Below are 15388 nucleotides of genomic sequence, written 5' to 3' on the forward strand. Positions count from 1 at the left end.
CGGGGAGGCACCGCGGAGCAGAGGGTAACGCGGTGGGCTTTAGTTTTAGTCCATCTGGGGACACACTTGGCATCCACTGCTTATCTGCTGTGTCACTTCAGACTTGTTCCTGAATTTCGCTGTGTCTCAGTTTCTTTGCCTGTAAAGTAGAGGTGACAATTATAATAGTGGTACCTAACTTGAAATGTTTTGGGCGAGGATTAACTAAGTTAAGGCACGTCACATACTTTGCCCCCAAATGGGGGACCTCGTTCCAGTTTAGTCCTATGAAATAAGGAAAGGGAAGCCATCAAGAATAGAGGTGTGTTGGAAAGGGACACAGCAACTTTGTAACCCTGTGACTGCAGCTTCTAGAACTGTAATAGAGGAGAGGGTCTCTGTTGGACTCACTGAGACAGGAGGGGTGAGGGTCTTGGGCCCCAGCTCTACCACCCCAAGAACTCAGGACTTCCCCAGAGGGCCACTGGGTAGAGCCCCATGGCTCAGAGTGTGAGTTTAGAAATAGGCTTTTGCCAATTCTCATACAGGTAGTCAGGCCCGAAGGATCAGGCATACTGCACTCACAAAGAAACGGTGTATAAGCCAGGATACTACTTGCATTTCCAATGCGATCTATTTGGCCCAAGATCGGGGCTGGTTCTCTGTGCAGCACACCTCGGGGAGGCAGCGGGGGAAGGAGAGGCACGTGGTGGATGCACAGGGCACTGAGTAAATCAACCAAGCAAATTATGTGCACACCAGCTGTTTGGAAACAATGGAAAGTTGGTGGTTTTTGAGGGATTGTTTGTCATGGAACAAAGCCTGGTGATGGCTTTCCTGTCTCCTCTCTACAGATAAGTCGAAAGGAGGAGAGTGCTAGAACACAGCTTTGTTCTCCTGGGAGTACTGGAGAAACGCTGACAGATTCCTCCTTTCCAGCCCTCCTGCTCCTGGGCTCCATAGCAACCCCCACCTCTCTGTCTTGTTGTGACTTCATCTTTCTCTAGTCTCTCACTTCCTCAACTTGCGATACTCAAGTAATATCTTATTTCCAAGGACTGCATCTTTTAAAAATCAGATTTTATTTATTTCTATTTTCAAGCTATCCATACAAAATCCCAAAGGCACAAAAGGGTTGAGTGTCCAGGTCTCCTCTCACCCCGGTCCTCCAGCCATGCAGGTCCTTCCTGGGGAAGACCCCATATCATCGCTTTCTTAGATATTTTCCCAGAGATAGTCTGTGCGTATGTAAGCTAGTATGATGCATTAGTTTTTCCTTTTTTTCTCCAAATGGCAACATACTTTGAGGCATTTAATCTCTTGAGTAAATCTTCTCTCACTCAGAATTTCTTAGCTATTGTCTCTGTGAAGGATGAGCGGAAGCCAATGGAGGAGTTACAGCCAGCAGCCCTGGGCTGCCCAACTTCCCTACACCTCAGCAGTCACTGGTGAGTGATGTGAGCGAGCATGGGAGAGCATCTTTGGGGGGCATTGTGATGAGAATCAACGCTCCAATCATGCTGACAGCTGAAGTTCCCTGAGACGTTGAACTCCATCTAAGACTATCAATTATTAGGCAACCCTAAGCAGTATGTCTGAATTTGGGGTGGCGGCCACTGGTGCACTGTGTTTATGCGTGCCTTTTACAGGTACAAATGCTCATGGTTAGGCTTTCCCCAGGCTGGGAGAAAGTGGGCAGAGAGCACGAGGTCGACTCCTAAACTGAGAGCAGTGATTCTTAATGGCATCACTTTGAAAGTCTGATTGGAGCACAGCCCTGGGACTTGGGGGCAGGGGCCAGAGATCATGGCCCGGGGCCATGCTGCGCAAGAAAGAAAGCTTCCTGAGTTTAAATTCAACTTTTGGATGCCCCAGACATTGATGTCGTTTTTACAACCTCTCTGTTTAAAAATGATCTGATTCTAGAACCTAATTTTGTTTTGTATGTAAACATGACTATTTGTTGCATAGTTTCACATACATTACATTTTCCAGAAATGTGACGACTCTGCGAACTAAGGGAGGCTTGCCTTTCGTTTTGTTTGGAGCTTTAGCGTGAGCTGTTCACCGTTTTAGAAAAGCACATGACTGATGGCAGCACTGCCCTGGCACCAAAGGAGCTGATAAGACGCACGGAAACACCGTGTCAGGGGCTGTGCAGCCACGCTAATGCTACATTTAGATGCAAGAATTTGACAGCTTCATTACTGTGATTGTCCCTGAGCACTTATGTAAGGAAAGAGGTATTCTTTTTACTATATTTACCTTCCTTTGATTTATTCCTTATCTTATAATTACAGTATTAAATTGATTTTCTTTCAAGATTATGTGGGCAGATACATCTTACTATTTGTGATTTTCATTTCTAGATCAAAAATAGACATTATAAAATATTCATTATATAAAACAAGAGGTGAGTTGCTCTGTTTTGGGCCCCCTCCTAGAGGAGGAGATAGTTGGGTAGAGGAAAGGATGAGCAAGATCAGGAATGGTGGAGCCAGGGGGAACGACAGGGGGAGGCCGCAAATCGTAAGTCATACATGGTGACGGCCAGAGGGTTCATCTTTTTGCTCTCTGAGTCAGCGAGGTCTGTTCCTTCAAGGTGGCATGCATGCAGTCACCTTCCTACATGGAGCCTGGCATATACCAGTGTCCTCTGAGCTCCCTTGGAGCCAAACACTGTCTTGTCACCATGTACAACGGTTGCAGAGGGGCAGACGCAGAAGCGTGCGTGCAAAAGTGTCAGTCAACCACCCAAAAATCTCCAAATTCATGATGGGTCGGAATTTTTATATGTGAAGATCTAAATCATGTATAAGATACTGTAGATGCTAATTGCAAAGGTATTTTACTTATGTTTATAATACATAAATATACTTTTAATTTTATTTTTATATGCCTTTTAAATATATATAATAGCTGTGTGCACTTCCATGCTTTTCCTTGGTTTCATGGACTATTGCTGATATATTGCCATCCACAGAACTCCCAAGAAAACAGAAATCTGTCTGCCTATGCTTTCCTAGTACTCCGATTACAAACAAGGCTCTCGTGATAGAGAGTGAACCAACAGGAAACATTCTATAAGAAATATTTATCCAGCAAACGGCATGTGGAAGCTGTTTCCCTGTGTTCCCTAAGTCCCAGGTTTCGGACGCTCTGTGCCTCCCTCTCGGTGTCTGATGAGCTGGGGTGTCTTCCTCGTCCATCTTCCCCACTGCCTGTGTGGAGGGTCCCGGGCTGGGGCTCTTGCTGGGAGGCCTTCTCAGGACGCAGCTCCCCGCCAAGGGCTGCATCTCTGCTGCCCGGTCCTGCAGCTCTGCGCTCAGCTGTCCGGACTATTTTGAAATCCACCTAATGGCCTTAGGGGAGAGAAAACAATGCCCTTTGTGTGTCCCACTATGATGACTGTCATCTTCTCTCATCTTTCCTCCCTTTTCTGGCCAGAGTTTCTTCAGCAACCCACAGCCCCCTTATTTCCTGTGTTCCACTGCACTTACTTAACAACCGATTTGCCAATTATAGTCTGGCCTAATTATAGCTGTGTTCCATGTGGTTGTAACCAGAGTGTCCATCTACTTCGGTATTCTGATTTTTTCATTTAACTTTATATAGAAAATTACGTTGCCTTACTCCTACATTGTCTCCAATAAAAATTTTTATATTGACTTCATAGTTAGATGACATCAAGGAGAAATATTATGGTTTACTTCCAAAATAATGCTGAATTAAAGATTTTGTGAACAAAGTTTTTCTCTTCATCTGGATTATTTCCACTGGCTAGACTGCCTGAGTTGGCATTTAAGGATAGAAGAAATGACCGCGTTATGGCTTGCTCAGATCTTTCAATATGTCACCGTGTTGCACTACAGGTCATACGTTGATTTTACACGCTCCAGTTTTCTTTTTATTTTTTTCCCCTACAGGCTGTTCTCCCCACCAGCTCCCAGGCCCACAGCATCTATGCCTGAGCTCCTCAGCATTTGGAGAGGAGGTGGCCACTGGTTGTACTGACCCCAGACCACTGTCATAGGGTAAACATTCCAGGTATCATGGAGATTGAGGAGTGGGGAAAACATTCCCACGGTTGAGAATTTTAATATAACAGTTATAATAATTATGGTATTTGTGCTACCATTTATTGAATTCCTCTATGTTAGGCACCTCATTTCCTCCTCACAACCACTCTGCCAGGCAGATATTGTTATCACCATTTAACAAGGAAAAGGATGAGATTCAGAGAGGCACAGTAACCACGCTTTCAGCTGCGAGGTACAGAACACTCAGCCACAAGTGGCTGAGACGGTAAGATTTTCTTATTATCTCACACGACCACAAGCAAGGAGGGAGGTGGTTCCAGGTCGGTTTGGCAGCTCAAGAGTGTCATCGAGGAACCCATCTCTTTCCATGTTTCTGCTTTGGCATCATCAACTTTTGGGCGCTGTTTCCTTTCCTTGGTGCAACAACACCAACCATCTTATCCTCGAACAACTGAATTCAAAAGCGGGAGGGAGAAAGATGGCAGTCGCCTTGTGTGTTCGTGCGCATGCGTGTGCATTTATTTTATCGGGAAACAAATATTTCCCTAAAGCCTCCCAGCCAATTGCCTCTTATATCTCATTAGCCTGGAAAGTGAAATTACTTGTCTTGGCCAGGCTGGGTCCACTTCTGATCATATTGCCCCCCACCTCGCAATCCCCCAATAAAATCACGCAACTCTTAGCGAGAAAAAAGTGGGAATGGTGTTGAGTGGGCAACTGCCATGCTTCCTCAACATTCCATGGTAGAAGGTTCTCTTCTCACAATACAAAGGTGTCTTCCAAATCCTTTGTCTTTTAACATGGGTTAACAGTGTGTGTGTTGTGTGTTTGTGTGAGTGTGCACATGCACGTACGTATCTCAGGGGCTCATAATTCGTTGTTTGTTTAGCATGGTCATCAAGTCTAAAAGTAAGAACTCAGAGGTAATGCTGCAGTAATTCTTGCCTGCTATCTTGCAAATGAGAGACAGGGCAGGACAGCGTGGCTGGATCAGTGAGGCACCGTCATAAACGAGGAAGAAGGTGGGTTGAAAAACTAAGAGGTCTGTATTCCAGCCCCAGGTCTGCCACTTTCTATCTGTGTTACCTTGGGTAAGTTATTTAATCTTTCTGAACCTCACTTTTCCAATCTGTAAAGCAAGAAGAAGTTTGGACTAATCTCTAAAATTTCATCCAGCTCTAATATTCTATAGATACAATGCAATTTTTACTGAGCAGCTGTGAGCAACATTGTACAGTTTCTCACATTATTTCTTTAAAAACTGGTCAAAATGCATCTGCATGCCATATGAAAGGGGGAGGTCATTATTCTTGCATATGGAGACCAGGACATCATATAATAGAATTAGATATAGAATATAATATTGTAGACTCTTTTAAAATGTCTTTAATTTGCATTACAAATTGTGTTTTGAATTCTTATCACTTTAAGCGGCTTATGAGTGTTTTACATTTACAGCAGAGCTCATCTTCCAGACCCGTCTGCTATTTCTAGTTTCCATTTTGTTGGAGACGCCATCTCTTTATAACCAAATGAGGAACGTGGCAAAGCTGGGGGAAATTTTCCTGCCTGTCTTTTTTTGCTCTCTCTCCCCCTTTGACCAGAAATAGTATCTTGGCAGTGGATCTCTTTGTCTCTAAAAAAAAAAAACAACAGGAAAAGGAAATGGCAGTTGATCTGCTTTCTGAAACAGTGTCAGAAAGATCTGAAGGATGGGATGTTAGCTTTGCACTGAAGCACCTTCAGTTTCTGCTTTTACCGTATTTGCAGGAAGCTTCCTGACACTAACAGGGAAAAGAAACAGTGGCCAGAGACTGTCTCCTGAAAAATGTGCAGGAAGGGTAATTCGGAGGCCAAGACAAATGTGTGGGATGAGCTCCAGCCGGGCCTCAAAACAGAAGCTGATGACAGTGAGCTTTTGCTATTTTTCTTCCAAGGTTGTTTCAATATGCAAAGCAGGTCCTCGGCAGCAGCTGCTATTCAATCAGCCACATTTCCTGAACTGGATAGGGTATTTTTAGTTGGCAGGAAAAAAAAAAAATTGATTTGGAAGGAGGTAGGAAGGTCACTTCATAGTTAGAAACAGATCAGCACTTGACACTTTTCTACGTTTCCCAGATGAGTTACTGTCACTCTGGGCAGCAACAAGCAAACTGTGTGTACTTTAACTCTCTTCTTTTTATTAAAGGAAATGGCAGAAATAATGAGGAATATATTTTTCTGTACAAGAGGCAAACAATATAAAAATCTACAGGGCAAAATTCCTAAGTTCACACTCCAAGTTACTACTCCCCTTTCAGAGATAATCAGGATCAGTCGTCTGATGTATATTTTTACAGTTATCTTTCTATATACTTACCTATTTTGGAGCACTCAGATATATTTTATTATTTTATTGTTGTTTTTGGTGATTTGGGTATTTTTAAATGTAAATTGTGAGGTCTGTAACTTACTTATTTCATTTCACAATATGGTTGTGTGATCTTTTCATATTAGTACTTGTAGGTCCGCTTAGTTATTTTTGTATTATTTTAAAGAATTTAGTAAATATTGAGAAAGCTTTAAGAAAACACAAAAAGTCTAACACTAAAATATTTATGGATGAAATTATACGATTCTGAGATATGCTTATAAATCATCTGGCAATGGAGAAGCAGCAGCTTGGGATATAAATATAACAGGATTGGCTGTGCACTCAGCACGGTTGAAGGTGGGTAGACAGGGTGTGCTATGTTAGTCTCTCCATTTTGCATACATTTGAAATTTTCCATAGTAAAATGTAAAAACATATATGAGGCATAAACTATTGCAGTTTACCAAATCTCTGATTCTGCCATAGCTCACAGGCTTCTGGGGCTCCTAGGAGGCCTTGTCACATTCCACATTTTTTCTGCAAGAGCTCAAAAGTTGCCTTCTCTGGAAGCTTCCGTGACTTCAGCAGATGTAAGTTGCCTCTGCTTTACCCTTACTACACTTTTTATGTATACCCCCAAACACACACAACACACTCACACTCACACATTAAAGGAATTATCTTACTAAATTGAGATTTAGAGAAATAGCTGTCAGTGGTTAAGCCCCTAATCTGTAACATACATGATATCTACATTAGTTTATTTACTGTTCCAACGGCTCTGAGAGGTAAGATCTTTTTGTCCTCATTTATAGGTATGGAAACTGAGGCTTAAACAGATTTTGATTTGTCCCAGCCTAGTTCTTTCTTTTTTATTCTCAATCAATGTTATATCATTTTGTCAATCACTATTTTCATCTAAGTGTATGTGAAAAGTTATCAGTAGAAAACTGAGAAGCAAGCACAAATCTAACTAAGAAGGAACATTGCCACTATTAGATGAAGGGTCCCTGAAAAAGATGCGCTGAAGAGAGTGTCTGAGTCATAGTCTGAATTTAGCTTGCTTGGGAGTTTTACAAGACCGCTTCTGGGCAAGGCCATGACAGAGTCTTAGGAAGCATAGGGCTTACAGCTGGCAAGCCTGTAGTGTGGGCCCAGTGCTGGTTAACCAGTAGGAACATGGTCAGTAGGAAGAGACTGCTCTGTATTTTCTACTTCAAAGCTTACCTTCAGATCTCAGGAATGGGCAAATCACAATACCTCTTAGGGGGCAGGGAGTATCCTCAGCTGATCCTGGCTGTAGGGTGTAGAGAGGAGGGAGAAACTTCATTAGCACAGGATCAGTGCTGGCCAAGGACAGATAAGAATCTGAGCCAGGCTTGCCTGGGAACTTTTTCCTCCAGGTAAAGACATTATGATGACTGTAGATAGCTTGGTGATAACAGTCCTCACTGTGTCTGTCTCTGAAATCGTACTACTTCCATTTGAACTCATTGCTCTCCACGTCATATGCACATCCTCTTTGAGATTCCCTTGACCTCTCTGTCTCCTGCGTTGGATTCTCTGTTTCTGTATCCCAGGTTTTCCCCTTTCTTGGTTCACTCTGTCATTTTGGTGGAGCACATCTTCAGTAGCCTCTTGGATGCATGGGAGGTGAGTTTTCAGACCTTGAATCCCTGAAAATGTCTCTATTTTACTCTAACAACTGATTGATAGTTCAGCTGAGTGTGAAATTCTAGGATGGTAATAATTTTCTCTCAGACCTTTAAAGGCATTGATTCATTGTGCTCTGGCCTCCAGTGTTGCTGTTGAGAATCTAAAGCCAGACTGACTCTTGATCCATTTATTGTGACTTTTTTCTTTCTCTCTGGAAGTGTATAAAATCTTCTCCTTTTTCCAGGAATTGTGAAATTTCATAATTGTGTGTCTTGGTATGCGTCTATTTTCATCCACTATGTTAAAAACTTAGTGGGTCTTTTACTCTGTCACTTAATGCTAGAAGTAAGTTACTTTCAATTCTGGGAAATCTTCCTGAATTCTCCCCCATTTTTTATGCGCTCTCTTTCTGGAATGCCTATTATTTGTTTCCTGAACTACGACTTATTCTCTAATTTTAAAAAATTTTCTTTCCTTTCTTTGCCTTTGCCTTTTCATTCTACTTTCTGCAATATCCCTTCAATATTATCTTTCAACTCTTCTGTTAAGTTTTTCATTTCAACCATTATATATTTTTTTTTTATTTCCAAGGGATCTTTTTTGCTCTCTGAATTTTTAAAAATAGCATGCATATTTTATAGCATTTTTCTCAAGTTCCATGGAACCAGGTAGAATGACAATAGAGACCCTGAATCAGAGGACATATGTGGTAACAGCCAGAGGGTTCATGTTCTTATTTTTTGAGATCATGAAGTCTATTTCCTTCAAGGTAATTTGCAGTCTTCTTCCTAGCATGGAGCCTGCCAGCCTGCTTCTACCTGGATCCTATTTGCCACCTTGGAACAGAAGCTGTCTTGTCAATGTGTGCAATGATTACATTGGGGGAAGATGGAGAAGCACAGAACATTTATCAACATATACCATATGTTGGGCTATAAAACAAGTCTTTTTTTTTGAGGAAGATTAGCCCTGAGCTAACATCTGCCACCAATCCTCCTCTTTTTGCTGAGGAAGACTGGCCCTGAGCTAACACCTGTGCCCATCTTCCTCTATGCTATGTGGGATGCCTACCACAGCATGACTTGACAAGCAGTGCATAGGTCTGCACCTGGGATCCGAACCAGCTAACCCCAGGCCACCAAAGTGGGAAGTGTGCACTTAACCACTGTGCCACCGGGCCAGCCCCAAAACAAGTCTTAATAAATTTAAAAGAATTGAAATCACACAGAGTATACCTTCTATGTGACCCAAGTGGAATTTAGGTAGCAATAAATGATGGAAAGTTATCCAGAAAAACCCTAAATTTTTGGAAATTAAACAACATACTTCTGAATAACCCATAAATCAAGTAAGAAATCTCAAAGGAAATTAGAAAATATTTTGAGCTGAATGATAACGAAAATACAACATATCAGAATTTGTGGGTTACAGCAAAAGCACTGGGAAAGTTATACACTTAAACACTTATATTAGAAAAGAAGAAATTTATAAAATCAATTATCTAAGTGTCAATCTTAAAAAGAGAGAAAAAAGAAAAGCAAACTAATTGCAAAATAAGTAGAAGAAATAAAATAATCAAAATAAGATTGGAAATCAATTAAATAGAAAAATAGAAAATCAACAGTCAAATCTTATTCTTTGAAAAGATTAATAGAATTGATAAACTACTGATAATGCTGATTAAGAAGAAAAAAAAGAGAAAAACCAGGAAGAATAAAAACAGGGACGTCACTATAGATTTTAGAGACATTAAAAAAACTGACAAGGAGGATATTATGGACAAGCTTATCCCAAGAAAATCAACAACTTAGATGAATATATACTATTTATTGAATAAGCTAACTTTTTTTCTGAATGGCTTGAGATATCACCTTTATTATACACTAATTCATATATTTACATGGAGGTGTGGGTTCGGATGTTTCCACCTTCTATTTTACATTCCATTATTCCGTTTGCTCCAAGAGCAAGTATTCTAGGGAACAAGTGGGAAGCTGCATCACCTTTTCTGACCCAGCCTCAGAAGTCACACAGGGCCGCTTCTGCTGCATTTCGTTGGTTAAAAGCAAATTATAAGCCCACCTGGATTCAGCGGGAGTATATGTAGACTCCATTTCTCAGGGGGAGGAGTGCCAAAGAATTTGTAGCTATTTAAAAAAAAATCTGTGCTGTCTTCAGTGGTAATGCTTCAATGTTTTTATTAAGTATAATATTTTCTGTAGATTTTGGACAAATATCCTTTATAGCTTTGAGGATCTCTCAGGTTAGAATTATGAGCAAATAGAAAGAAATAGCAGTTGTCATTTGTTTTTCTCACAGATAAATTAATATATTAATTCATGAGGCAAAGTTTTCTGGGTTTTTTGGTGAGGAAGATTGGCCCTAAGATAACATCTGTTGCCAATCTTCCTCTTTTTGCTTGAGGAAGATTGTCACTGAGCTAACATCTATGCCAATCTTCCTCTATTTTGTATGTGGGACGCCGCCACAGCATGGCTTGATCAGCAGTGTGTAGGTCTACACCTAGGATTCAGACCCGTGAGCCCCAGGCTGCAGAAGCAGAGCATTCGAACTTAACCACTACGCCACCAGGCCAGCCCCCATGGAGCAAAGTTTTAAAAAATAAACTTATATTGCCAGATTTGTGAAATCTGGCTACACAGATGAAATCTACTACACAATACCAAATACTATTTAGATTCTAAACTTTGGATATTAAATCTTTGTCTAGAATATTTTACCACATAAGTGGGATGTTATTCTTTATGAATTGTAATTTGGCTGATACTATTTAGCAATATCCACCATATATTGCAAAGAGGCTCATAGAGAAGAGAATGATTTGTTTTGTAAAATGTGAGAAATTTTGTACAGAACAACACATTTATTTTTCACACAAAGGAGACATTTTTCCTCCAATCGTGAATCTAGACAATGATCAGCTAAATACATTTAATTGCACTAATACTGCAAATCTTTCTATAGAATCCTTCTGAATTAGATTATATTAGACCACATTGTGAGCTCTTTAAGCAAAACTAAGTGGTCTCCATTCCTAAACCCACATTTATCACTTCAAAGATGAGGAAAGGCTGATCTGGAGCATAAAGACCAAAGAGGAGAATGGACAAGAACCAGAATATAAGGCCCAATCTCTAGAACTGAGCTGATTTAAGCCATCTGCAGAAGACCTTCCTAGAACAGGGATTGGTGCGGCTTCTCTGGGCCAATCTTCCCGGCCGCACAAGTAGTAATAAGAAGGGAACTCAACGGCTGCTCTAGAGGGAAGGCAGAGCTGTCCGCCAAAAAAGGGTATTTACACAATACAGCATTATTCATGTACTTTTGGCCCCTAGAAAACATAGCCCAAGTGGTGTTCTTAACCTTGGTACATACCCATGCTTGGGAAAGATGTGGAGGGATGGGGAGGTGAGGAGGTGGGGAGAAATCTGGAGTGTAAAGAAGCTTGGGTTTCCATTGGCACCCCTTTTTTCCTAGAGGAATATTGAGACCCAGTAACTGGGTTAAACTGATGTTCCCATCTCAGCTAACTCATGATGTAGGAATAATAAATTTACATATCAGTATGTGGGCTTATCTTCATGAACTCACCATCCAATAAAGGGGGGAAAACGATACTGTGAGGTTTTTTTTTTTTTTTTCACCATCAAGCATTAAAAACTTATCTTCTCTTTAACTGCTTTCCCCAGTGACATCAAGTGAGTTATATGTGAAATGGATATTTCTGAGTTTGCAGTGGTAGAAAAAGAAGTAGTAATTGGACCAAAGGAGAGACATTTAAAAACGGTATCAAAATATGAGTACTGACGTCCCGTCCCCAATGCTTTGTAACAACGCTTCGAAGCGGCAGCAATACCAGGTTTCCATTTAGCCACTTGCCAAATTTACTGCCTTTTAAACAACTTTAGATGTCATTCTTATTTTGATAAACGCAGGGAGAGGGCTGGGAAATGTCTGCCCGGCATGTTATAATATATTCAGCTCATATACTGTTTAAACTCTAGGAAATGTGATCCCTGCATATATTCTGACTCTCCCTCTTCTTTGGGGGGTTTTACACATATTTGAACAGTTCTTGATATACCTATTGTCTGATTGGGAATTCTGCCTTCTAATCTGGCTCATTGATTAACTTCTGAGTGGTTTGAGATAAATCCTGCTAATTGCTTAGTTTGTTTTCTTGTTTGTGAAGCGGTAGAATAAACCTCTGGTGAACGTGCCTGGGCCACATTTTAGAAGTTGGTCACTCCTGTAACAGATTTGGAAATATTTCAGTAATTTCAGAACTGGATAAAGAAATGTATCTTGAAATAAAAAAGCACTTAAGCCTGTAGAATGCACCCTAGCTCAGTATGAATTGCTTATCAGGCAGTATATCAAATCTAGGTTGGTTAGTCAGTAAGCTGGAAGCAAACAAAATAAATGGGAATAAAGTGTTTAACAGATGCTGGGTTTGAGCCCACGCCACATGGTGGCAGGCTTACTCTATGCTGGGCTTCCTCTTCAGGACGAAACGCGCGCGCGCGCGCGCGCACACACACACACACACACACACACACACACACACACACACACACACAGATGGGAAATACAAAGTTCATTAGGAAACAAATCTTAATGCTTGATTTTAACTATATTAAACCACATCTTTTAGGAAGCTGACTTTCAGAAAGGAGGCCATAAGTTATTAGTTTGTCAAGATTATATTTTCTTATCAAAATGTTGTTTACATTGTATGGTACTTGAGAAGCAATGATTTGACCTTGTGAAGGACATTCTACTTCTAGATCTCAATTTCTTCATCGCTAAAATGATGAGTTTGGATTACTCACGGTTCTAAAATCGTCATCCCTTTGTTATAACTAAAATAAGGCCTAAATATTCTTCTTCAGTAACACGAATTTCAGTCATACTGTGGTTAACTTGATAGGGAATATGGTTTCCGGGGTTAGATTGCCTCGGTTTGAGTTCGAGCACTGCCGTTTATTCACTGTGAGCTATTAGGTGAGGAAGTTCGCCTGTCAAAATTTCGCTTCCTCATCTGTAAAGTGATATAAATTATAGTACATATCTTATGGAATTGTTAGGATTAAATGGAAAAAATAATGTATGTGTGGCAGAGACTGGCAAACTGTTCACGAAACCCTTTCTTTTTCTCCCTGGGCAAATAGGTTACACCACATTTCCCATCTCCACCTGCAGTTAGTTGAGGCCATGTGACTGAATTCCGGCCAATGGAATGTGAGCAGAAGAGATGCGTGCTGCTTCCAGGCTCAGCTCACAAAAATCTGCCATTGTGGTCCCCCTTGTTCATTCCCCTTCTGCGAGTTCCCCCTGGAAGCCACATGTTAAGGATGGTGAAACCACAAAGTGGAAGGAAACTTGGTCCCCGAATCACAGCTTGAAGGAGAGATTTATGCCTGTTAGAAACACTCGCTTTGGACTTTACATGAGTGAGAAGTATACTTCTATTTTGTTAAGCCATGAGATTCTTGGGTTTATCTATTAAGGCAGCTGGCATTAACTAAAATATCATGTAAAGCATTCTGCATAATACCTGACAAAATACCTGCTGAATAAATGTTAGTGTTATTGGTATCATGACTCTTAATAATACAAACCTAGAGCCTAAAACTCCACAGCAATAGTGTGGAGCTCCCTTCTGCAGTATACATGACTTGGACTTTTTTTTTAGGCTACAGAAGGTCTAGGAAATAAAGTTGTATGTGGAAGTAGTAAAAACCAGAGTTATTCATATGTGTAACTTGCAGAAAGTCAGTATTTTGTATTTATATTTTCTACATTTTTTTCCAAAAGATTAACAGAATATAAAAGAAGGGAAGTCAAACAAAAAATTCAAGTTGCTGCCATCTTTAAAATAATATTTAAAATTATTTCTTCCTTGTGATGACTTCAGTCTGTCTTATGAGTCACTCGATTTCTCTCACTATTTCACTCAATGCTTACCTTTCTTTCTTGAAATTGTCTTCTTTCTTGGCTCCAACACTTTTGATATTTTAGAGCTTTTGCTCATGCCTATTCCCAGTTTTCTCTAAGAAATTCTTCCTCTTTTAAAGCCCAGATCAAATTTCACATATTCAGTCAGAGGATCCCACTTGCACTGAACTGTGACATTTATACCATCCAAGGTTCTTGCCATTTGCTGTCTTCTATCCTAGGGTTTATCCTGGGTGGGTTTGTATAGCTTGTTTCTCCCTAATCAGATTGTAAGCTGCCTGAAGACAGCACTTTTTTTTTGCTTTTTTGGTGAGGAAGATTGTCCCTGAGCCAACATCTGTGCCAGTATTCCTCTACTGTATATGTAGGACGCCACCACAGCATGGCTCGAGGAACAACGTGTAGGTCTGCACCCAGGATCTGAACCTGTGAACCCTGGGCTAACAAAGCGGATCGTGTGAACTTAACCACTATGCCACCATGCTGGCCCCAACAGGCACTTTTTAAATTTTGTCTTGTCCACAGAAAACAGTAGAGTCTTTGCAAACAGTTAATGATAATTGACTCATTGGTTTGAAAGCTCCAAGTATATAAGATTTTCTCTAACATTTTAATATCTATCTTTCATGGAGTTTTATAAAAATGAAGAGCAACAGCTCTCATAAAGTTTTCTTTATGGATGAGTAATTTATAGTTGGGGGATAATAGTGGCAGAGGTGGTATTTTATGGTCAGTGGTTTTGGTTAGAGGAAATTTACAAAGAATAAATTAGTGCCTGATTTTCCATATTGAAAAAAAGGGCAATTTTATATGTATTACCAGTTAAACTTATTTTGCTTTTTTTATTCCGTCCTTCATCCTAACTATTCATTTTTTCTTTCTTTTTTGCATATTTGCTTAAGATGTTTTCCTTAAAAATATTAAAAGTTATAGGTGGAAATTTTTAACATTGTATATTCAACATCATGAGGACCTTAGGATGTTTTAACTCAGTCTTGCCTTTCACCTTCAACTTGATTGCTATGTAATAGTCTAGTTCCATGCTGTGTTTATCCTCTTAAAACTAGTAATTTTTTTATGGTCAATGTTTACTTAGACTTACTATAACCATGGACCCTCCAAGACCAGTTGCAACTGATCCCATCTTATCAACAGAGTAATTAAGAAATTGTCTTTCAGAAAATTTGCAAAGTCATGTAGCCAGAGCATGTGCAGAAGAAATCTTGACCTGAAATGACCACAGAACCAAAGATTCTCCTCTCCATGGAACCAAAGGATCAGGGACATGACTGGAACCTAAAAGTCAAACTTTTATCAGAAGTGAGGGGTCATTCAGGAAGATCTGATGTTAAAATTCCTTCCCTCCTTTACCATAAATGTT

General features: G+C 40.3%; 1 long non-coding RNA gene across 2 annotated transcripts; it reads left to right on the top strand.

The window, feature by feature from the left end:
* The first annotated feature begins 2089 nt into the window (after positions 1–2089).
* Positions 2090–13645, top strand: LOC103563432 (uncharacterized). Of its 2 annotated transcripts, none has more exons than XR_547881.2 (7): positions 2090–2222; positions 3906–4026; positions 4140–4284; positions 5790–5929; positions 6859–6962; positions 7953–8025; positions 13221–13645. It is a non-coding gene; the product is annotated as an uncharacterized lncRNA (long non-coding RNA). The 2 variants fall into 2 exon arrangements; XR_547882.2 differs by lacking the exon at positions 13221–13645 and adding an exon at positions 8821–9251.
* The last annotated feature ends 1743 nt before the right edge of the window (positions 13646–15388 follow it).

The sequence above is a fragment of the Equus przewalskii genome, chromosome 16, assembly GCF_037783145.1.
Source record: "Equus przewalskii isolate Varuska chromosome 16, EquPr2, whole genome shotgun sequence".
NCBI lineage: Eukaryota > Metazoa > Chordata > Mammalia > Perissodactyla > Equidae > Equus > Equus przewalskii.